The sequence below is a fragment of the Mirounga leonina genome, unplaced genomic scaffold, assembly GCF_011800145.1.
Source record: "Mirounga leonina isolate KUSES-001 unplaced genomic scaffold, KU_Mleo_1.0 Mir_366, whole genome shotgun sequence".
In the NCBI taxonomy this organism is placed as follows: domain Eukaryota; kingdom Metazoa; phylum Chordata; class Mammalia; order Carnivora; family Phocidae; genus Mirounga; species Mirounga leonina.
The window spans coordinates 19,955,679-19,978,943 of NW_023270709.1; the positions used below are offsets into that span (position 1 = coordinate 19,955,679).

General features: G+C 43.2%; 1 long non-coding RNA gene across 1 annotated transcript in view; it reads left to right on the forward strand.

Annotated features, from left to right (window-relative positions):
- The window catches only part of LOC117997453, a 258,768-nt gene that overhangs the window by 28,006 nt on the left and 207,497 nt on the right, over positions 1 to 23,265 (forward strand). The gene's annotated exons all lie outside the window — the stretch shown is intronic.

Here is a 23,265-nt window from a genome sequence, read left to right on the forward strand (position 1 = left end):
AGGAGACACCTGCTACATAGGGGCACCAGCAAATAGATATTCAGGCCACCACTGATGGCATGATTTCAGGCACAGTGGCATCTATAGAAGGAAGACCTACACCCCACGGTCTTAGTGAATTATGGGATTCTTAGTACCACAGAAGCAGGTTGCCTGAGTATGGGGTGTATATCTTTAAGGGACAAGTACCAACCTGGTCCTTCTCTAGAAACAGGGCTGGATTTTGTTTTTAAAGGATAGTTAGGACATATGGTGAGGTAAGAGCATTTTAAGGCATGAAACAGAATGTTAAAAATCCATTTATAGGCCCCATCCTTAATATCTCCAATTAGGGTTAGAGTCAGGGACCCTAACTGAGGGACAGGGTGTGCACTGAACCCCAATTTTAGAATAGTTCCCATTAGGGCAGAACTTCCCGAGATACAACTCTTGCCTCTAAGGATGAGCTGCAGAAGACATACTTGGAAACAAATTGTTCTTTAGGCATTTAATCCTTGCCGTTGGTAACCCTGTGTGTAAGGCATCAGCAACCATCCCTTGTCCTAGATCTCACCTGGCTGCTTACTGTTGAGCTGCGGTGAGGGACGTAGCAGTGTCGGCCAAGGTTAAATCTCACAGCCACACGGGAAGTCATGTGCTTTGAACCTTTCTGTTAGGAAATGAGACTCAATCTAATAAGGCAGAGTCTACAGGCCTAAGATAAGACTGATGATACTTACCCTTCGTTTCTATTTCATTTTCTCATTTGCTTTTAGCAACAGCTGTGTGCGTGAAAATTTGTGTGAGACAAAATATGCTTTCACATCTGACTATTTAAAGGAAACTATGGTTGGTTCTTTTGAAAAGCAAAGATCTTTTTGTAGAGGAAGAAAACCCAGTGGTTCAGCTTGATAATCTAGGAGTTGGCTAAGCTATGTTCATTAAGGGACTCTGTTATTACCGATATGTCATGCTTAGGGGACTACAGAAATTCCTGTAGTCCTTGAGAAAGGAATGAATTGCCCTTTTTTTTTTTTTTTTCTTTTTTAAGAGTGTGAGGCTGGGAGTAGGGAGGGGAAGGCAGGGGCAGAGGGAGAGAGAATCCTAAGCAGGCGCCACACCCAGCATGGAGCCTGAAGTGGGGCTGGATCTCACAACCCTGAGGTCATGACCTGAGCCAAAATCAAGAGGCAGACACTCAACTGACTGAGCCACCCAGACGTCCCAGCTTGTAGATCTTTATTGCCGCAAAAATACACATCCCTTGACTTACAAATTTATAAATCATAAATAGTGTTCCGGATTAACCCTCCAAAATTAAACCTATGATGTAGGTTAAATAATATTTGTAATGAAACAAATCAAAAGAGTAGTACTAGAATATTCAAAATCATAAAGGAGATAACAAACTCAACAAGAATATATTTTTGGTTGTCATTAATGTTTGCATAAATGCACCATCAGAAATATGAAGGCTTTTGTAAAGATTGAAGGACACCAAAAATTTGAGAGGTTGATGGCACCGATTCTTGTGTCTAAAAGTGTAGCTTTGTGTTTGAGTAGATCTGTCTTAGCTTTTATTTCTCATATGTGGCCATTTCTCCCCCTGAGAATTGAAACAGAGTAAGAAGAGATTCTTCTGGACTTAGTAGGTAAGATCTAGAAGATGAAGATGGAGGAGTAGAGTTGGGAAAAAAAAAAAGTTAAAGAAATATCTTGATGTTAGCAACTGGCCTGTAGGTAGAGAAATTAAGAAAATCAACTCATGAGAGTTTGCACAACTTCCCTGATTCCTGAAGGAAGGGAGTCTGTGTGCACTGGTTCCCATGTTGGCTGACAATTATTTACGTTAAAAGGAAAATAGCATTTTATTTAATGACTTTCAAAAATAATTTGCACCCCCCCCATAGCAACATGGTACAGTGGAGTGGGAAAATAATTTTAATTCAGGAATTTTCTTTAAAATCAAAATCTAACCCCCCCTCCCCCCAAGTCCCTTTAGAATTGCTGTTTTGAGTCCTACGCCAGTGAAGAGTCTAGCTTGGGCTTCTCAGGGTGACATCCCATTACAATCCCATGGCAATCAAGCTTTTCACAAGTATCCAGCTGGCTTTTTGTCTCTATATGTGTCAAATAGGCAGGCAGCTGTGAGCCGTCAAATACACATTGGGGTCATTTGGGAGCTTCATAAGAATGAAAAATGGGTTTGAGGGCTTATTGATTTCTTCACTGCAGTGTGGAATGAGGAAGCTCGGTCAAGTAATGCAGTGGGTCCTTAAAGTGGGGTCTAGGACCAGCAGCATCCAAAGGATGCAAATGGGAACTTGTTAAAAATGCATTTCTGGGGCCCTGCTCCAGACCCACTGAATCAGGAACTCTGGGTGCAGAGCTTAGTATCTGTTTTAGTAAGTTCTCTGGGTGCTTGGGGTGCACACTCAAGCTTAGAAGGACTGATTAGTGTGTGGGCGAGGTGGCAGGGGGTAGTGGGGTAGGGAGTGTGAACTAAGGCACTAGCTGGGAAGGGAAACCAGGTCAGGACCACTCCCTCCAAAACACTGATGTTATCAGATGGCTGAGAGAAGTTTGAAAGGAACTTTAAGGATGATCATCCTCAGGGTTAGGAGATAAACACAGCTTGAGGGAGAATGGAGGTGGATGGGAAGACCCCTACCGACTCTGTCTTGGGGTTGAAGCTGAAAGGGTTAATAAGGTTACAAAAGCTCTGAAAACCAAGAATTTCACTCTTAAGTTTGGCACCAACATTTTTTCATGGCAAAACCTGTCTGGAATTCATGAAGCTATTTATAATCCTTCTCCTTATCCTGCTTTGAGTGCATATTTGTGTTTTGCTTTGATGATACATTTGATTATGGGGGTGTGGCCCCAGATCTCACTGGAGCTCGCGGTAATGCAAACTCGCTGCTTTCTAAAATTCTGAAAAATTCTCTGATCTAAAGCTTATCTGGTTCAAGGATTTAACTTAAGGGACTGTGGATCTGTAGGTTTAAGAGCCTGTGGTCCTTTTTCAAAAGCAGCCAACTGAGCCAACTCCTTTTTCTCCCTTCTTTCTTTCTCCTTTCATGACCCACTGTTTGAAGTTCAGGGGTTCTCTAAGCCAAGGTCTTACAGCTTCAACCCCACTGCTAAGGATCACTCTACAGGGGAGGCCATCGGACTAGTAGAGCCGGGAGACCCACCTTTGTTGTCCAGTACTCCCTAGATTGCAAATTCCTTGAGTGCAAGACCATAGCTTGCTTACATTTCTTTGAGCCCCAGTACCCTGCACACAGCCTGGTGTGCTAAATGATTGGGAGAGGCGTTGTGATGGAAAGGCTTAAACTAGAGTGATGGAAGCAGATCCAGTTGCCGGAAGGTTATGCTTTGCTGCCATCTTACTAGGCCACTCAACCATCAGAGCAAAGACTAACTGGAAGAGAGTGCAGAGATGACCTTCCTTCTCCTTTTATATTTTTTTAAAGATTTATTGAGAGAGTGTGTGTGTGAGCATGAGTTGGGAGGGGCAGAGGGAGAGCGAGAATCCTCAAGCAGACTCCCCGCTGAGTGTGGAACCCCATGTGGGGCTCAGTCCCAGGACCCTGAGATCATGACCTGAGCCGAAATCAAGAGTCGGACACTTAACTGACTGAGCCACCGAGGTGCCCCTCTACTCAGATCTTATTTGTCTGTAATGTCCTTTTTCTGTTCCTGGATCTCACCCAGGACACCCCAGTACCTTTAATCATCATCCAGCTCCTCTTGGCTGTGACAATTTCTCAGGTTTTCCTCGTTTTTGATGCTCTTGACAGTTTTGAAGAGATTGGGCAGGTACTTTGTAGAATTGCTCTCCAGACTTGGATGGTGTTCTCCTGGCTAGCCTGGGGATGTGGGTTTTGGGGCAGAGCCGTTCTCATCCCCTCATGTGAGGGGTTATTCTTTGACAAGGCTGTTCTAGGCTGTGGTTGTCTCTTGCTTATGTTCTTTCTCTTCATGGCCGGACCCCAGGCTCTCGCTCTCCAGGGTATGCTCACCTCTACAGAGTCCAGAGTGGACTTTCAGTTGGCTCAGCTGTGCTTACATAGGCAGGTGTGGCTAGTGAAAAGACCCAGCCCAAACCCAATTCACAGAGGAATTTCTTCATTTTCTCTCTCTTCCTTACAAAACCCGGAAGGCTAGTTTCAGCTATGACAGGATCCAGAAACTCAATCACATTCATTAGGAATCTGTCTCTCCTCTTTTGGCTTTGTTTCTTTTCGGTTGGCTTCATTTTTAGGCTGGCACACTCCAAAATTTAGAAAAGAGGATTCCTAGAAATTTCAGAATCTTTATATAAGCTTTTGAGCTGGATTTTCAAGGGGAGAAGAACATGCTTTGATGAAAGTCTAGTGGAAGCCCCAGGGGAGGGGTTGCTGGTCTTCGTTTAGGTTGGATGCTTGTTTCAGAATAGGCACCAAGGTCTGAGCTGCCCTAATGGCCAGGCCCGATTCACGGGCTCATTCCCTGCACTTGGGGGGTGGAGCCAGCCCCGTTCAAACCACGTGGACGGCAAAGCAGAGAAGGGAGAGAAGAGATAGTGGGTTATCCAAACTTGTTTAATAGAATAGAAATAGTAATATGTGCAGGGGATACTCTGAGAGCAAAAAAAATTTATTCAGCGCTTACCATGGTAGGCCAGGTGTTTCTCTAAGCATTTTATATGTGCTAACTCCTGTAATCTTCAGAACCACCCAGGGAAATAGACATCATTGTTACCTTAATCTTACAGACCAGGGAGTCCAGGCACAGAGGGAACTTGTCCATAGTTCTACTGATAAATGGTGTCAGATTTACCCTGGTGCTCTCACCCAAGATGTTCTTACCCATCTTATGATACTGCCTACAGAGAATGTCTTGGACGGTTAGTGCAGTGGGTGCTGTGGTGTCTGGCCCAGACCTCCCTCCAGGTAAGGAGTTCAGTTACTCATGTCTGCAGTTGCTGAAGAGTTGGCTGCTAATTACTTTTGGAGTCCCTTGCTTCTAACTGCCCTCTGTAGAAGCAGCCTAGCCAGGGTTCTCTCTGTTCTTGGGGACAGCCTGTATCCAGGGACTGGACAATGCAGAGGTCCAAAGGCCTGCCCTCTGTAGGGCCATCCCACTCCACAGAGATCCCCGTGAGACTAGTCAGCATGTCCCTCTGCCCAGTGTTGCTTCTCTTCCTCCCTTACAATGTTGCTCCCCAGAGCACTCCTAATAAAACTCCTTCCAGCACACAAATACCAGTCTGAGACCATTTCCCAGGGAACCCTACTCAAGACAACTGGTTGCTCTTCCTCTTTGGGTCTTTCACAGAGTCTAGTGTAATGGAATCACTGTCTGAGATACTCCAAGATGAATGAATGAAGAGAGAGAGACCTTTCTCTAGGGCCGTTCAGATGAGACCTATTGGCCCCATCCCTTCCCGGATCTAAGGACCCCAAAGTACATGAAGTATCTACTTAAAGTCCCTGCTTCTAAGTCCCTCCATTAGCAAAGACTTTTCCTACCATCTGATATAAAATTCCACTCCTCCCTGTATCATCACTCTCAATCCTTCTTACTTTGCCTTATTTTCCATTTTCTTACCATAATACTTGTACCAAAGATTTACTTCTCTGTGTCTATTACCTATCCATGGAGGTACTAGAAAGTATCTATAGACAATAGGGATATTTACATATCTCTCACATATTTTGCATGCACACACACATTCTGAAGAAATTGAACCAGCTACATAACTGCCTAGAAAGTATCTATAGACAGTAGGGATATTTACATATCTCTCATATATTTTGCATGCACACACACGTTCTTCCTCCCGTCCCCAACAGTATACATGTTCCATGAGAGGCAAGATTTCTGTTTGGCTCGCTGGTGTATCCTCAGTGCTTCTATTAGTCTCTGGCTCACACTGGGTGCTCGTTAAGTATCTGCTGACATGAGTAAGAGGTGAAACATTAAATAAAAAGCGGGGGCAAAAAGGCAGTTTGCAGAAAGAATAAACTGATGGCATGGGGAACATCGGCTGCAATCCTGTGGGACACGCATGTCGCCGTGGGGCTGACACCTGTTCACAGTGCCCCCCCCTTCCCTGGAAGGGGCTTGCACCTCCGTCTTGACTCCTAGACCCCTTTCCAATGAGCCATCTTGAGTTTGCTAATCACAAGGTCTGTGATTATAGACAAATCACTTTCAGACATATTTTTTCATCTGAAAAACGGGAATTATGTACTTCTTACTTAATAGGGACTAAATGTGATCCTGTCCATAAAGTCCTGGGAGAGGCATGCACAGAGTATATGCTCCGTAAATACTGCCTCTTACTGGTTGTGGTATTTGTGGCAACACTAGGAGATGGATAATCTGTTGGGGGATTTTATAGATAGGATTTATGGTTTGGATTGGAGATTTGATACGGTGATGGCTTTTGTTAATTCCAAGTCTGTGGCTTTGGGTGACCATCTGAGTGGAGGTTAATTTTCTAACCAGAGCAAAGCTCCCTTTGCTTTGGTCTGCGTAGGGCATTTTTTTTTTTTTTTAAAGATTTTATTTATTTATTTGAGACAGAGAGAATGAGAGACAGAGAGCATGAGAGGGAGGAGGGTCAGAGGGAGAAGCAGACTCCCTGCCGAGCAGGGAGCCCGATGCGGGACTCGATCCAGGGACTCCAGGATCATGACCTGAGCCCAAGGCAGCCGCCCAACCAACTGAGCCACCCAGGCGCCCCTACGTAGGGCATTTTTCCTTAGAAACCTATATAGGTCATTTTGCAATACAGTGTCATGATTGAATGTGAACTCTGGAGTTAGGTCACTTGGTTTCAATTGTTGGCCCTAGCTGTGATGCTAGGCAGTTATGTAACTGGCTCAATTTCTTCATCTGTAAAATTGGGATTATATAAAAGGGACTAGGTATGCTGTGCTCTTTCTTAGACCTCAGAGATGTCTATTTGGGCAAGCTTGTGGACTGGTAATATCACGATTGTCGTGTGACTGCCCATCTGTTATAAGGTCTCTGGATAAGAAAGCGATCCGGCACCAATGGGGTTATAAATAAGGGCATTTAGAACTGGGTGGCACAGCCAGCTGATACAGCTAACTAACTAACTAATGTTGGTTTCTGAAGCCATAGAAAGTAATTATCCAGAACTTCACCATGACAGACCTTCCTGCAACCTGGCAGCAGGGGCTCTCCTTGGACGGGTAGAAGACCACTGCCACCAGCCTGAACTCATCTCCTATTTGAACCTGAGGAGACTTGAGACTTCTCCCTCCGATACCATCTCCCTAGCTTGATGTCCTCTCTTGCTATCTCTGAGCTTTGTAGTGAATGGAGATCTTTAGGATTTTTGTGTCGAGACACTCCATTCTACCGGGTCTCCAACTTGATCATTTGTAGGACCACCTTGGTTCTAAGCTGTTCTGGAGTCCACCTCTCTTGTTTCCCCAGCCATCCTTTTTTAAGCCCTTCCAAAAGGAAGATAATGGGCTAATTGGTGAGTGTAAATCTCGTGGGTCCTGTACAACACAGTGGGTGGAGTTATTTTGCTTACAGAGCAAGGATCTGACTCTGCTCTCTCCCTGCTTCTCTTTAAATCTGTAAGAGGCGAAGGAGATTAGCACTGCCTGTATCCTTGAGGTAAGCAGACTGAATAGGACCCGCTTCAGTAGATTAGCCCTAACTGTTGGGATTTATCAGGGTGACTTGGACTGCAGGTCCGGCTCTCTGCATTTCGAGAAGATGTAAGAAGGAAGTCCAGTGTTGGCCAAGACTTAGGTTGGTGAAACGATTTGTCGAGAGGTGAGGTTAACTTTGAACATGGGTGCTGCTCTGAAAGAGACAAAAATTCATGTCTTCAAAATTCAAACTGACCCTTCAGTTGCCTTGAGGCTGATGGTGTCGCTCCCACCTTGCCCACATACATTTGGATAGGGATGGGAGCTAGCAATGCACAGACATAAATGTGAGGGATTCCTGGGTCCGAGGGGCTGTGACTGGACCCCAACCACCCTTCATGGTTCAGCATATGCAGCTCTGTGGGTTGGGGGCATGCTCAAGCGAGAAGCACAGATCTCCCCCTCTGTAAGGTGGTATCTCTCTTGCCCTTGACAGGTCTGTGGCATCATCTCCTGGAAAAAGAAGGCCTTCGAAGGTGAACTGATACAGAGCCATTAAGTTTGCGCTGTGTCTGCAGGCAACACTTGGGTACTTAAAGTATTAAAAAAAAAAGGGGGTGGGTGGGCAATGTCTCCAAAGGGTGATATTATTCCAAGAGGTTAGTGAAGATTTTTCATGCATTCCAGAGCTGTGGAACAGCAGAGCCTTGCCACTTGCTTTTCAAGCCTGCCTGTTGCGGCTGTCAAGGTCAGATTGCCCTTGCCATCCCTCAGTGCCCATCAAAATAGTGCACACATAACAAAGACTGCAGCTGCTCGAATAACCTCTGCAGCAGCCTGGGCTTTTTTTGGGTAAACTGCCGGAGGCCTCTTTGCCTTTCTCTGGTGCGGCAGAATCTCCTCCGTTCCCCACTGATTAGGGTAAGACAAGGATTTGCAGTAGATGGTATCAGAGCAGAGTTGAAAGCATTACTAAAGAAAATTAATTATTCTCTGAGCTCTCCTTCATTTCCTTTTCTCTAAAGTAGACGAAGGTGATTTCTTCTGAAATCTCTCTGTACAGCCACGTCTATCCATCGTCTATCCATCTTCAGGTGCATGTTTCCACTTGGTATTCAACTATGGTTAAGCATTTAATACTTAGTGTTTCTACTATTAAGATCTTTTAGGGGCGCCTGGGTGGCTCAGTTGGTTAGGCGACTGCCTTCGGCTCAGGTCATGATCCTGGAGTCCCTGGATCGAGTCCCTGGATCGAGTCCCGCATCGGGCTCCCTGCTCGGCAGGGAGTCTGCTTCTCCCTCTCCCACTCCCCGTTTGTGTTCCCTCTCTTGCTGTGTCTTTCTCTGTCAAATAAATAAAATCTTAAAAAAAAAAAAATCTTTTAAACTGGTCTTTTCATTAAACATTTTTAAATTAATAAAATAATTTTTACTATGAAAGGATTATGTGATCGTGAAAGAAAACTTGGAACCTAACAAAAACAGAAAAGAAAAACATCCAGAATCCCAATATCCATAGGTAAGGGTAAGAGGGAAAATTAAGACCTAAGTTTTCGATAGATGTGGAAGCGCTCTGGCTCTGTTCAGGTCTCTGTGGATCAATCAGGTTGCTCCCCAGTCTGGGCAAAAGGACTTTAATGTTAGGTATGCCACGCTGGGTGGTGGTGCGGGGGGGTGGTGGGGGGAACCCTGCAGTCTCACTTGAGGGCTGGGATACTTATTAATTTTTCTCCCCATAGATTTTTTTTTTTTTTAAAGATTTTATTTATTTATTTGAGACAGAGAGAATGAGAGAGAGCACATGAGAGGGGGGAGGGTCAGAGGCAGAAGCAGACTCCCTGCCGAGCAGGGAGCCCGATGCGGGACTCGATCCAGGGACTCCAGGATCATGACCTGAGCCGAAGGCAGTCGCTTAACCAACTGAGCCACCCAGGCGCCCTCCCCATAGATTTTTATTTAATGTTGTTTTATAGCTTCTTTGAGGTGTAACTGACAATAAACTACACCCATTTACAGTCTACAACTTGAGTTCCATTATGTATACATGTATACACACATACTTGACCTTAATGGTTTCACAGATGCATATGATGTAGTTTTGGAACATAGGTGAGGTTCAGTGGGATGGAGCCGACGACTAAGAAAGAATTCTTGAGACATCTTTGGTGCAAAATGGTGGTCTTATTAAAGCTTGGGGACAGGACCCGTGGGCAGAAAGAGCTGCTGCCCCAGGGTTATGAGGGGTGGGGAAAAAGGAGGTTTCAAGAGAACTTTCAGGGGCGCCTGGGTGGCTCAGTCGTTAAGCGTCTGCCTTCGGCTCAGGTCATGATCCCAGGGTCGTGGGATCGAGCCCCGCGTCGGGCTCCCTGCTCCGCGGGAAGCCTGCTTCTCCCTCTCCCACTCTCCCTGCTTGTGTTCCCTCTCTCGCTGTGTCTCTCTCTCTCTGTCAAATAAATAAAATCTTTAAAAAAAAAATAAAAAATAAAAAAATAAACATGTACAGTTAATAGTATGCCAATTAAACCCCAATAAAACTTTCAAGAGAACTTTCATATGCTAAGGAGGACCTACTAGCTACCAGAGGCCTTGCCATTGTCAAGTTAAGGCGGTTTTTCCCCTCTAGCAAGGCATTAACATTACCATAGGAGATTCCTGGAAGAATGTCACACCGCATGTCCCGCCCAGGAGTGGGGGGGTGGGGGAGGTTGTAGGGTGTCAGCTTATGCTTTGTCTTCAGCCAGCCTTCTGCTCCCTCATCACATATATATGTATGTATGGATGTGTATAAATGTATCTGTGTCTGTATATACATACATATGTATGTCTGAAACCATCACCAAAATCAGGTTAATGAATGTAGTTATCACTTGCACAAGCTACCTCATGCCCCTCCCCTAGCCCAAGGCAACCATTGGTTTCTATAGATTAGTTTGCCTTTTTGAGAATCTTATGCAATCTTATCTTTTTTTATTTAAAATTAATTAACATATAGTGTATTATTTTCAGAGGTAGAGTTTTGTGATTCATCAGTTGCATACAACACCCAGTGCTCATTACATCATGGGCCCTCCTTAATGCCCATCACCCAGTTACCCCAACCCCTCACCCACCTCCCCTCCAGCAACCCTCAGTTTGTTTCCTAGAGTTAAGAGTCTTACGGTTTGTCACCCTTTCTGATTTCATCTTATTTTTCCATCCTTCCCTATGTTCATCTATTTTGTTTCTTAAATTCCACATATGAATGAGAGCCTATGATAATTGTCATTCTCTGATTGACTTATTTTGCTTAGCATAATACCTTCTAGTTCCATCCATGTCGTTGCAAATAGCAAGATTTCATTCTTTTTGATGGCTGAGTAATAAGGAATCTTATCTTTCTAATTAGGATCTTTTTTTCCCTTGTCTCTTACGCTCAGAATCATTATTTCCAGATTCCTCCATGTTGTGTGAATCCATAGTTCATTCCTTTTTATTGCTGAGTAGTATTTCATTGTAAGAACATATCACAATTTCTGTCAATTTTCCTATTGGACATTTGGATGGTTTCTGGTTTTTGGCTATTACAAGTAAAGCTGCTATGAACATTCATGTATGTCTTTGTGTAGACATGCACATGCGCTTTTGTTTCTCTTGGATAAATACCTAGGAGTGGAATGGCAGGGTCCTATGGGAGGTGAAGGTTTAGGTTTTTAGAAACTGTTTTCCAAAGAGGTTGAAGCATTTTGTGTTGCGACCAGTAGTGTATGAGATTTCCAGTTGCTCCACATTCTTAGAAACAGCGTGGTCGGTCTTTAAATTCTAGCCATTCCAGTGGAATCTCATTGTGATATCTCACTGTGGTATTACTTGGGACTAATGGCCCAAATGACTAATGTTGTTGAACATCTTTATATGCGCTTAATTGCCCTTCATATACCTTCTTTGGTGAAGTATGTGTTCAAATATATTTCCTGTTTTTTAAAAACTATGTGATTGTTGTAAAAATTCCTTATATATTCCTGGTACCAGTACTTTAGCAGATATATGCTTTGATAAGATCTTTTTCCCCCCGATCTGTGTCTTAAATCTTCAAAATACAGATCCTCCTTGACTTAAAATGGGGTTACATCCTGATAAACCCATCATAAATTGAAAATTTCATAAATTGAAAATGTATGTAATGCAGCTAACTTACCAAACATCCTAGTTTAGCCTATCCTACCTCGAAAGTGCTCAGAATACTTACGTTAGCCTACATTTGGGCAAAATCATTTAATGCAAAGCCTCTTTGATAATAAAGTTTTGAATATTGCATGTAATTTATTGAACACTGTACTGGAAGAGTGAAATGGTTGTGTGGGTCCAGAATGGTTGTCCATGTATTGATTGTTCACCTTTGTGATCACGTGGTTGCCTGGGAGCTGTGGTGGCCGCTGCCCTACATCATGAGGACCATATTGCACATTGCTAGCCCAGGGAAACCATCCAAATTCAAAATTCCAAGTATGGTTTCTGCTACATGCATGTGGCTTTCACACCATTGTAAAGTTGAAAAATTATAAGATGAAATATTGTAAGCCAAGGACTGTCTATAGATGTCTTTGGATGAAGTTCAGTGTATTCTTTTCCTATTTAAGAAAATTCTGCCAGGGACGCCTGGGTGGCTCATTCGGTTAAGTGGCTGCCTTCAGCTCAGGTCATGATCCCAGGGTCCTGGGATCGAGTCCCGCATCGGGCTCCCTGCTCCGCGGGGAGCCTGCTTCTCCCTCTGCCTCTGCCTCTCTCTCTCTCTCTCATGAATAAATAAATAAAATCTTTAAAAAAAAAAAAAAAATCTGGGCGCCTGGGTGGCTCAGTTGGTTAAGCGACTGCCTTCGGCTCAGGTCATGATCCTGGAGCCCCAGGATCAAGTCCCGCATCGGGCTCCCTGCTCGGCGGGGAGTCTGCTTCTCCCTCTGACCCTCCTCCCTCTCATGCTCTCTGTCTCTCATTCTCTCTCTCTCAAATAAATAAATAAAATCTTTAAAAAAAAAAAATCTATTCCATTATCCAAGTAAACATATATATCCACATATTTTAAAGAAAGTGGAAATCAATATATACATGTATGTTTGTCTTTTTAAACTTATTTTGTAATATGCAGTTTTCCATATATTTAAATATTCTAGATCACAACTATTTTCATAACCTATCACATGTATCTACTTATTTAGCCAACTCCCTATGTTTAACAATTTGGTGGTTTCCAATTTACAACATTAAAATGATTGGAGAGATTGATATTTTTGTGTGTATTTGGACTATTTTCTCAGAATAAATACCCAGAAATAAAAATATTGGTGAAGGGTCAGAAGAACATTAAGATTTCTGTAGGGACAAATCACTGTGTGGAAAGTTTGAACTAATTTAAAATCATAGTAGGAGTAGATAATAGCCTTCATTTTATCACATAATTGACCATAGGTGGGCATTATTTAAAAAATTGCCAAGTTGATAGAATAAAATGTTATTGCTATTTTATCTTGCATTACTTGATTACCTGTGATTTTTGGACTCCTAAAATGGACTTTTTGGGGGCCATTTCTATCTACTCTTCTGTAAGTTCTCTCTCTTTTATGGAATCAATATGTAGTGGTGGTTCACTATGTGTGGAGCATTCTGCTGAGTCAGCAGAGAATGAGCCAGACCATCCTGCCCTAATGGAACCTAATGCTTGATCCTGTCCTTTCTCTAATTAAAAAAAAAAAAAAAAAAAAAATGAAGCTTTTTATTGACCTATAAGATCTCTTCATACTAAGAATTTTAAGTCTTTGTTGTATATGTTGCAGATTTCCTTAACGTGTCTTTTACCTTAAAATTTCCTTCGTGGTGTTTTTTTTTTTTTTTTTAAAGATTTTACTTATTTATTTGACACACAGAGAGAGCACAAGCAGGGGGAGCGGGAGAGGGAGAAGCAGGCTTCCCGCCGAGCAGGGAGCCCGATGCGGGGCTCAATCCCAGGACCCTGAGATCATGACCCGAGCCGAAGGCAGTCGCTTAACCAACTGAGCCACCCAGGCGCCCCTTTGTGGTGGTTTTTGATGTAAGGAAGCAATATACAGAAATGTAGGAAAATTGCTCTTTCTCTGGTTTATTTTCTTCTTTTAAAATTTTGCTTACAAAGGTATTCTAAATTCGAGATCACAAATTCACGTGCATTTTCTAAGGTCTCCTGAGTATAGCATTTACATTTAGCAACTTAGTTCATCGAAATGATGTATTGTTGTATATTATAAGGTAGTGATTTATCTTCTTAAAATGGCTATTTTCACACTCTTTATTAAATAATCCTTCCTCCTCCTGCATGATTAGTAACGCTACCTTTATCATATACTAAGTTCTTTTTTTTTTTTTTTTAAGATTATTTGTCAGAGAGAGCACAAGAAGGGGGAGTGGCAGGCAGAGGGAGAAGGAGGCTCCCCGCTGAGCAGGGAGCCCCATGCGGGGCTCTATCCTAGGACCCCGGGATCATGACCTGAGCCGAAGGCAGACGCTTAACCGACTGAGCCACCCAGGTGCCCCATACTAAGTTCTTTTTGAGTAGACACGTGTTAGATTCTACTTCCAGGGTATTTGGTTACACTATCAGTTCTTATGTATATACTACATTGTTACTGTGGTGTCCTATCAGGTTTTATTATGGGGGAGTGCGAGTTCACTTAGTGTCATCCAAACTGTGCTAGTAGCCGCTGGAGTTTCAGCTGACTCCAGTGATTGTATGGTTTTTGTGATGTCACAGAAGATCTTAATATTAAATATTTTACCTTTTTTTTAAAAATATTTTATTTCTTTATTTGACAGAGAGAGACACAGTGAGAGAGGGAACACAAGCAGGGGGAGTGGGAGAGGGAGAAGCAGGCTTCCCGCGGAGCAGGGAGCCCGATGTGGGACTCGATCCCAGGACCCTGGGATCATGACCTGAGCCGAAGGCAGACGCTTAACGACTGAGCCACCCAGGCGCCCCAATATTTTACCTTTTTACAAAGGAGCTTTTTTCCTTCTGACTAGAATGTATCAAGTTTGTTGTAAAGATTTGGAAAATCTAGAAAGGCACAAAGGGGAAAAAAAAAAAGTCTCCCCAATTCCATCACCAGAGATAGCTGTTTAAAATGTTGAGTCCCATACTTCTAGTCTTTTAGATCTGCATACATACAACACGTGTGTTTTATATTACCCTGCAGATAGTGTGATTTTTATTCCAAAGTATCTCAGTGGAGCATTTTCTATGTCATTAAATACTTTTAGTCTTTTAACACATGGTTTTTAAACAGTTTTTTTTTTTTTTTTAAAGATTTTATTTATTTATCTGACAGAGAGACAGGAGAGAGGGAACACAAGTAGGGGGAGTGGGAGAGGGAGAAGCAGGCTTCCCGCTGAGCGGGGAGCCCGATGCGGGGCTCGATCCCAGGACCTTGGGATCATGACCTGAGCCGAAGGCAGCCGCTTAACCGACTGAGCCACCCAGGCACCCCAACACATGGTTTTAATGATATATTGAGTGTATCATAACATATTGAATCAGTCCTCAAGATTATTTGCAGTTTTTTCCATTTAAAATGGTGCCATGATGAACATTCTTGGGTGGTTAGGGTGGACCTTTTTCTCTAGTCCATCCTCCTTTTCCTTCTTCCCCCAGCCTGGGTCTTTTGGCAAACTGGAGAACAGTGGCAGTTTTGATAGCCTGAGGGTATAAAACTCATTCCCCCAAACTTGTCAAGAGCAGCAAGGTTATAGTTGTCACAGAAGTCAGGTTACAAGATGGAATCCTAGAGCTATACTGTATCTTGGGTTTGCCTTCCTAACTGGGTTGTCCTCCCTATAAAATGATGACATCCCAAAGATTAAATATAAATTTCCTAGATCTGTGCTTGACGCTGTGGAAGTTTAAAGCAACGAGCAGTTTATATTAGTATTAGCAGGAGAAAGTTAAAAACACTTTTGAGGATATTCTGTGAAAATTCTGGTGGGTTAAAAGCCGCCTCCAAAAATCCAGAGAACTTTGAGGGTCTGTCAGCTTTACTGGGACAACAGGACACCTGTGTGGAGGGCAGACACCTAGAAACACACCTGGTTTGTCCTGCGGGAAAAGGAGGAGGAAGATCAAGCAAATAAGGGAACTCTCAGATAGGCACCTGAGGTGGACCTGATTTTGAAAATCTTCAGGCGTATATCTGATTACTCCTCACGGTAAATATCTAGGAAGGGAGTCAAAGGGTATTGGTAAGTTGAGAGCATTATACTTCCCCAAATCTGATTTGGGAGCATCACGGCTCCTAAGGCATGCCACACTCGTGCACTGTGCTGGGAGCTGGTGGCTGACAAACGGAAAGCGTTGTCAAGGGGCGGGCATGGAAGTGCTCCGCCGTGAAGCTCCCAGACCATCATTCTCCTACCTGTACCGTGCCTTCCCTGCCCCCACCCTCAACTCAGTACACAGTAATATTAAGAAGCTTAAGAGACAAGAAGATGAAAGCAGAGAGGGAGACAAACCATAAGAGACTCTTAATCTCGGGAAACAAACTGAGGGTTGCTGGAGCGGAGCGGGGTGGGAGGGATGGGGTGGCTGGGTGATGGACACTGGGGAGGGTATGTGCTATGGTGAGTGCTGTGAATTGTGCAAGACTGATGAATCACAGACCTGTGCCCCTGAAACAAATAATACATTATATGTCAATAAAAACTTAAGAGAAATTCTTTCCATGTATATTCCTTATTTATTTTTTGTAATTAAGTTTCTGCTTGAATTCCAGTTAACACACAGTGTTATGTTAGTTTCAGGGGTATGGTATTATATTCCTTGTTTTTAAAGGTAATCTTAAAACGAATGGATCCCATACAACTAAGGGCATAAAGATGGCCGGGTCAGAAGCCTCAACTCATTGGTCTTAAACAGGAGACCTGTTCATGCTCTTGAACCTGCAACATAAAACTTCCTTTTCCTGTTGGTGCTACACAGCCTCTCAGACCAGTTCCATCCATCTGTCAGCTCTTCGGCTGTGAATCACATTTAGGTGACTTGCTGCGTGCTGTTCATTTTTAAACTTCACATTCTCTCGACATTCTCTCTCTCTTTTTTTTTTTAAGATTTTATTTATTTGAGAGAGAGAGAATGAGAGACAGAGAGCATGAGAAGGAGGAGGGTCAGAGGGAGAAGCAGACTCCCCGCCAAGCAGGGAGCCCGATGCGGGACTCAATCCCGGGACTCCAGGATCATGACCTGAGCCGAAGGCAGTCGCTTAGCCAACTGAGCCACCCAGGCGCCCCGACATTCTCTCTTTAGTAGGTGTGCTGAGCCCACAACCCCAGCTGCCTAGACTCCTGGTCTTGAGGGGGGCTCCTGGGAGAGAGGGGTGTGTGCCGTTTTCTCACACCTTCCATTCCTGGCGCTTGGGCTCTGCAGCGAATCCCACGCTCCAGAGCTTTCTCCCAAGTTCACAGGCGCTTCCCTTGGCTCTTTGGGGTGTGATGCAGCCTTTCCTCCTTACGGAGACAATACCTTTTTCTTTTTTCACCCAAATCCTGCACACACTCCACCGGTGTCTCCAGCTTCCTTCCAGTCTTTCTGGAGGTGGAAGGGGCACTGAGTGGAGGTGGTGGTGGTCATGCTTTTACAGCTGAATGCGTCTTTCCAGGAGGCTCTTTTTTTTTTTTTTTTTTTAAGATTTTATTTATTTATTTGAGACAGAGAGAATGAGAGAGAGCACATGAGAGGGGGGAGGGTCAGAGGCAGAAGCAGGCTCCCTGCCGAGCAGGGAGCCCGATGCGGGACTCGATCCAGGGACTCCAGGATCATGACCTGAGCCGAAGGCAGTCGCTTAACCAACTGAGCCACCCAGGCGCCCTCCAGGAGGCTCTTCATGGAAGTGGTCAGCTGCAGTAACTGCTGAACCTCGGAGCCCAGGATGGGCTCTACGTATAGACTTGTTCTCAGATGCAGATCTAGTCCCCCATTCTGCCACTTTCGGCACCAAACGCCATTGGAAGTCGGAGCTAATGAAGCAGAAGATTAGAAAACAGTAAAAATGAGGGCGAGGTCAGTACACGAAATGTGGGTCGTTATCCATTTCAAAATGCTTTGAAATTACTGGAGGAAACTCAGGTTCACAAGATCAGCTCTGAGTTTTTGTAACATAGTAGAAAAACACCATCACTCATTAGCATTCTTATTATATCTTTAAAGGAGAAAAAAGCAATTGCTTAGGAGAAGTAACTTTTTCTGGAACGGAGATAAACTGCTCCCTTGGTCCTTATACAGAGAACCCTGTATACCATAGAGAACAGTTCCTCAACAGTATCCTCAAAGTCATCAGTGTCACTCATTACATTCTGTAATGTGAGCCAGTGGTATAAACATGAAATACAGTTTGGTGAGAGCAGTTCTGTTGGGGGACCAGACTAGGGAAGCACAGTTTGACAAAATAGATCGATGTGGGCATAAGTACTAAAAAACAAAACAAAACAACAAAACAAAAAAAAACACAAAAAACCCAAACAAACCCAGAGCTATAATTGACACACAAGAATTACATATATTTGAGGTGTACAGTTTGAGGTTTTGATATTCATTTTGAAACAATCACCACAACCAAGCTAATTAACATATCCATCACCTTACATAGTTAGTTTTTTCTGTGTGTGTGTGTGTGTGTGTGTGTGTGGAGGGTAATTGAAATCTACCCTCTTAGCAAATTTCAAGTATATAATATAGTATGGTTAGCTGTAGTCCCCATGCTCCAGAATTTACTCATCTTGCAAAACTGAAACTTTGTACTCCTTAACCAAGACCTCTCTCCTTTCCCCTCTCCCCAGCACCTGTTTTATGCTTCTAGGAGTTTCTCTGCTTCTGAGTTTGACTGTTTTACATTGTACATGTAAGTGATATCAATGAGCATAAATGTAGAGGAAAAGAGACTGCCCAGTCCTCTTTCATAAATATTATATCTCTTTAGCTAGGTTTTGATACAATTAAGCATCAGTGACTTCAAGGTTATTCCTTTCAGCAATAGCTGAAGAACAGGTAAGCTGGCTGAGCACAGACCCACATTCTTAACAGCTAAGCAGGGAGTAGGGTTGACAGTTTGTGGAAGTTGAAGTCTAAGAGGATGCTTGCCACATGGAAAGCTCCCCAGTTTCCATTTGGGATTGGGTGGAGTCCAGGCAAGACTTAGACTCTTTTTGATTCATAGCTTCAGGTTTGCTCCGGCACATAGACAAGTGGGTAAAGCAGGCTCTCCATTTCCACTCTGAATTTCTACTCCAAGGAGAATGGCCCAATCTGTAGATCAGGGGACAGTCCCTCCAAAAACTGTAGGTTAATTATTTTATGTGTTATTTTTTTTTTTCATTCCTGCAATAATTGAGTACCATCTATGCATTTGACACACATTTTTAAAAAATATTTTATTAAAAATGGTACTATGGGCTATAGCATAAATTCTTTTGACATCTTTGGAGTTTGGCATTGGCACACATTCTTTTAAAGTGTGTCAAATATTTTTATTTTTATATTTTTTTAAGATTTTGTTTATTTGACAGAGACACAGTGAGAGAGGGAACACAAGCAGGGGGAGCAGGAGAGGGAGAAACAGGCTTCCCATGGAGCAGAGAGCCCGATGCGGGGCTCGATCCCAGGACCCTGAGATCATGACCTTAGCGGAAGGCAGACACTTAATGACTGAGCCACCCAGGCGCCCCTGAAGGGTGTCAGATATTTTTAAATGAACAGTCAGAGTAGAACTATTACTTGTGGGGGATCTGCAAGACTGTCCTTTGACGTTTGAGATTCTCATGCTTTCAAAATGTGTGGACCATTGCCAGAGGCCATACTACTTAACTTTAGCTTGCAAAGCTTCAGAGATGTTACAAAACATTTACTTGCACCATTAAAAAATCTTAAGACTCCCACTGTGCAAGCACTTGCATAATTACACTGCATGTATTGGATCTTGTCAATCAAATCAGTTGCCTTCATAGAACCTGGACGCTGAGCAATGAGCACCACGTCTTCGCCCCAGCTTCCCTAGGACTCTGGTGACTGCCTCAGTGGACTTTCATGCTAAATTTTTTTTTTTTTTTTTAAACCATTAAGGACAACTTAAATTTGAAAATGGAAGGAAAACCTTCTGGGATTTGTCCTACAAACTGCCATCTAGCTTTTTTTTTTTTTTTCTTTTTTTTTGTTTCTTCTCTTGACTTCCTGGCTTCTCTTTATCTCTTTTCCTGGGGGTGGGGGGTGGGGGGAGAGAATTTCTTGGCTGCAGGAATGCCACAGTTCTAAACTTGGCTCGCTCTCAGGATCGACCCAAGGAGTCTTGCTATGATATTCCTGGGTTACTCAGGTATTCTGTCAGTATCTCCCGGTATTGGAAAATAGATACATGGAGTTGATGGGTACCATCAATTTTTTTCTTTTTCTTTCTTTTTTTTTTTTTTTCATGATCTTTTGAAGTCTTGAAGCATTTGTTTGGCTCTTTATGTAGGAGAAAGCATGTCTGGCCGTGTCTGCCTGAATAGGTTGCTGGCTTTTAGATCTTCCTCCTCCTCCTCTACCCCTCCTTCTTGTTACTTTTTCAAGCGCGTTGGACAGGGTCTAGCTGTTACTTTAGCAGGTTCCATGTCCTTCCCGAGGGCTCTGGGATTACCTCTGAACTGCAAAGTTACAGAAGTCCTATTTTCAGTTATAGGAGTCCTGCTGAAGAGCTTCTATAATCCATCCACTTTCCTCTTGTCCACAGTCCTCTCACGAGGCCCCTTGTGTCTGGTCTGGAGAAGTTCATGAACATCTGCGTGAGAACAGGCTAAGTGTGTTTGCCCAATTTCCAAGATGACTCCTAAGCGGAAGAGTGGCAAACGTCCTAGAATATTAAGTTAACTGCCATTCACAACATTACTTGGAATTCTGCCACTTCTTGGATAAGGTGTAGGTGTGAAAACACTAGTAATTCTTTGGTGGTGTTTCAATTGGAGTGATAAGCTGAGAACAAGAATTTGGGATTTCTAGCAAGATTCAAAATGGTCACTTTATTTTTTAAAAATTTTCAAAAGATTTTATTCATCAGAGAGAGTGCACATGAACACACACATGAACAGCGGGGGGAGGGGCAGAGGGAGAGGGAGGAGCTAAGCAGGGAGCCCGATGCAGGGCTCGATCCCAGGACCCTGATATCATGACCTGAGCTGAAGGCAGACGCTTAACTGACTGAGCCACCCAGGCGCCCCAAAAATCGTCACTTTAAAGAGTCAGTCTTCCACTCAAAGAGGAGATCTAACAAAACTTTCATTTTTTGTTTTGAGTACAAGCAAATAGAATATTATATATTTTTATATTGTATTTTTGTTTTATTCAGAAAAAATTATAGCAGATATTACCATATATGGTTTATATTCTGTGTAAGAATTTACAAATATTTAATAACATAAGAAGTGGAATTCCTTTCATACTATCCTTTCCCAAAGATGATCATGCTTAGTCATTTGAGCTATTTTTCTACAGTTGTTTTTTTCCCCTTGAACATATATTTTTTTGTGTTGTTTTGCTATAATTACTATCCCTATTTGTTTTAGAGTGGAAGGATGTTCTTTGGCAATTTGCCTTTTCACTTAGTTATACGTCTTGAATGTCTTTTTATGGGTACATCTAATTGTACATCAAGGTGTTCAAAAGTTGCATTGTTCCCCATCATGTGGATAAACCATGGTTTATTTAATTATCTTTGAATTGAAGGGAATTTGTGCTTTTTATGCGTTTTCACTCATACTTTGCATAGCATGGGAGTGCTTTTGAGGGCGACATTCCTAGGAGTAGAAATGTGGTTTGATATATTTTTAAATGGTTTTCCAGTGTTCATCTCCTCCACCAATGGACCTGTATACTCCCACCCTTGTCAACACTGGGCATTATACATTTTTAAAAATTACCAGACTGATAAAAAATAAAATAATATCCCCGTTACTAAGGTTTTTAAGGTGAAAAAAATTAAAATTAGTAATGACATCTGGTGGAGGAAAAAAATCCACGTTTGAAGCCTGGATGACTAAGTTTGGAGGAACAGAATTTTCTATCTTTAGGGTATTAATAGGGCACTTGAAGCTCAGTTGCTCTTTGCAACTAGGTAAGTTGGGAATATTTTTACACGATATTATTTTTAAAAAAAGATTTTATTTGCATGAGCCGGGGGAGGGGCAGCGGGAGAGGGGCCGATAATCTCAAGCAGGCTCCTCTATGAGTGCAGAGCCTGACATGGGGCTTGATCTCATGACCCTGAGATCATGACCTGAGCCTAAACCAAGAGTCAGATGCTTTTTTTTTTTTAGATTTTATTTATTTATTTGACAGAGAGAGAGAGAGCGCGCAAGAGAGGGAACACAAGCAGCGGGAGTGGGAGAGGGAGAAGCAGGCCTCCCGCCGAGCAGGGAGCCCGATGCGGGGCTCGATCCCAGGACCCTGGGATCATGACCTGAGCCGAAGGCAGACGCTTAACTGACTGAGCCACCCAGGCGCCCCATAAGTTGGGAATTTTTTTTACATTAACGTTATTATGTAAGCGCAACTCGAGAGAATGTACATTGCTGTGCCTGACGCAGGGCTGGCATCTAGAGGTGCTCGGTGACTATATACTTTTTATTTTCTGGGGGTGCCCCTGGTAAAGGGAGAGAATGAATGACAGACCTGCTACAAACCATCTGCTTTCCAGGATCCTAGAGTCTCAAAAATTAAAGATTAATCATGGTAAATTATGTAGTTAGAGCCTTGTGCGCAGGTGGATTTATTGACTCTGCTCCGAAGCTGTGCCGTGGGTATGAGTGATGTATGGAGGTGATTAGGACTTGCCATAAGAGCTGCTGTAATAGAAGCACTAACAATTCTCGAGGTCTGTAATGGAGCAAATCCCCAAACTCAGTCCTCTGTTTTTACCTACTGTTCCATGCTCCTAATAAAAATAACATTTAGGGATGTCTGGGTGGCTCAGTTGGTTACGCATCTGCCTTTGGCTCAGGTCATGATCCCGGGGTCCTGGGATCGAGCCCCGCATCGGACTCCCTGCTCAGCGGGGAGTCTGCTTCTCCCTCTGCTGCTCTCCCTGCTTGTGCACTTTCTATCTCTCTCTGACAAACAAAATCTTAAAAAAAAAAAAATTAAAAAATCAACAGGACTATTGAAATGGAGAATTCATGTCTGATGTTCTATAATACACTGTATACACATACAGTATCCATTCTTCTCTCTGCCTAAGACCAGCTCCCACACTCATCTTCCATGGTGGTTTCCTGCTTTTCACGGATTCTAAGCCAGAGATCCTTGACAACTCAAGTCATCTGGAAATGTTACATTTGGAAGGTGTACGGGTTAGCTATGGACTTCTGTCTCCTAACCCACTAAGAAAGAGGAGGGTCATCATGCCCGTCTTTCATTTTAGACTATTGATGACCCTTTCCCAACCAGCAGTCCATGTGGAAGGTGGCTGTTCTGCCTTTGTGAGGGAGCTTAGCTCATCAACCCTTAATAGTCACTAATCTGTACTGTGTACCAGCACCTGTTTTCACTAAGTGATGGCAGCATTAATTGGGGGATAACGAGCCCTTCCCTAATTACAAATGAACACTGCTCCTTATACTTGTTAGATGATCCCTTATAGATAAAG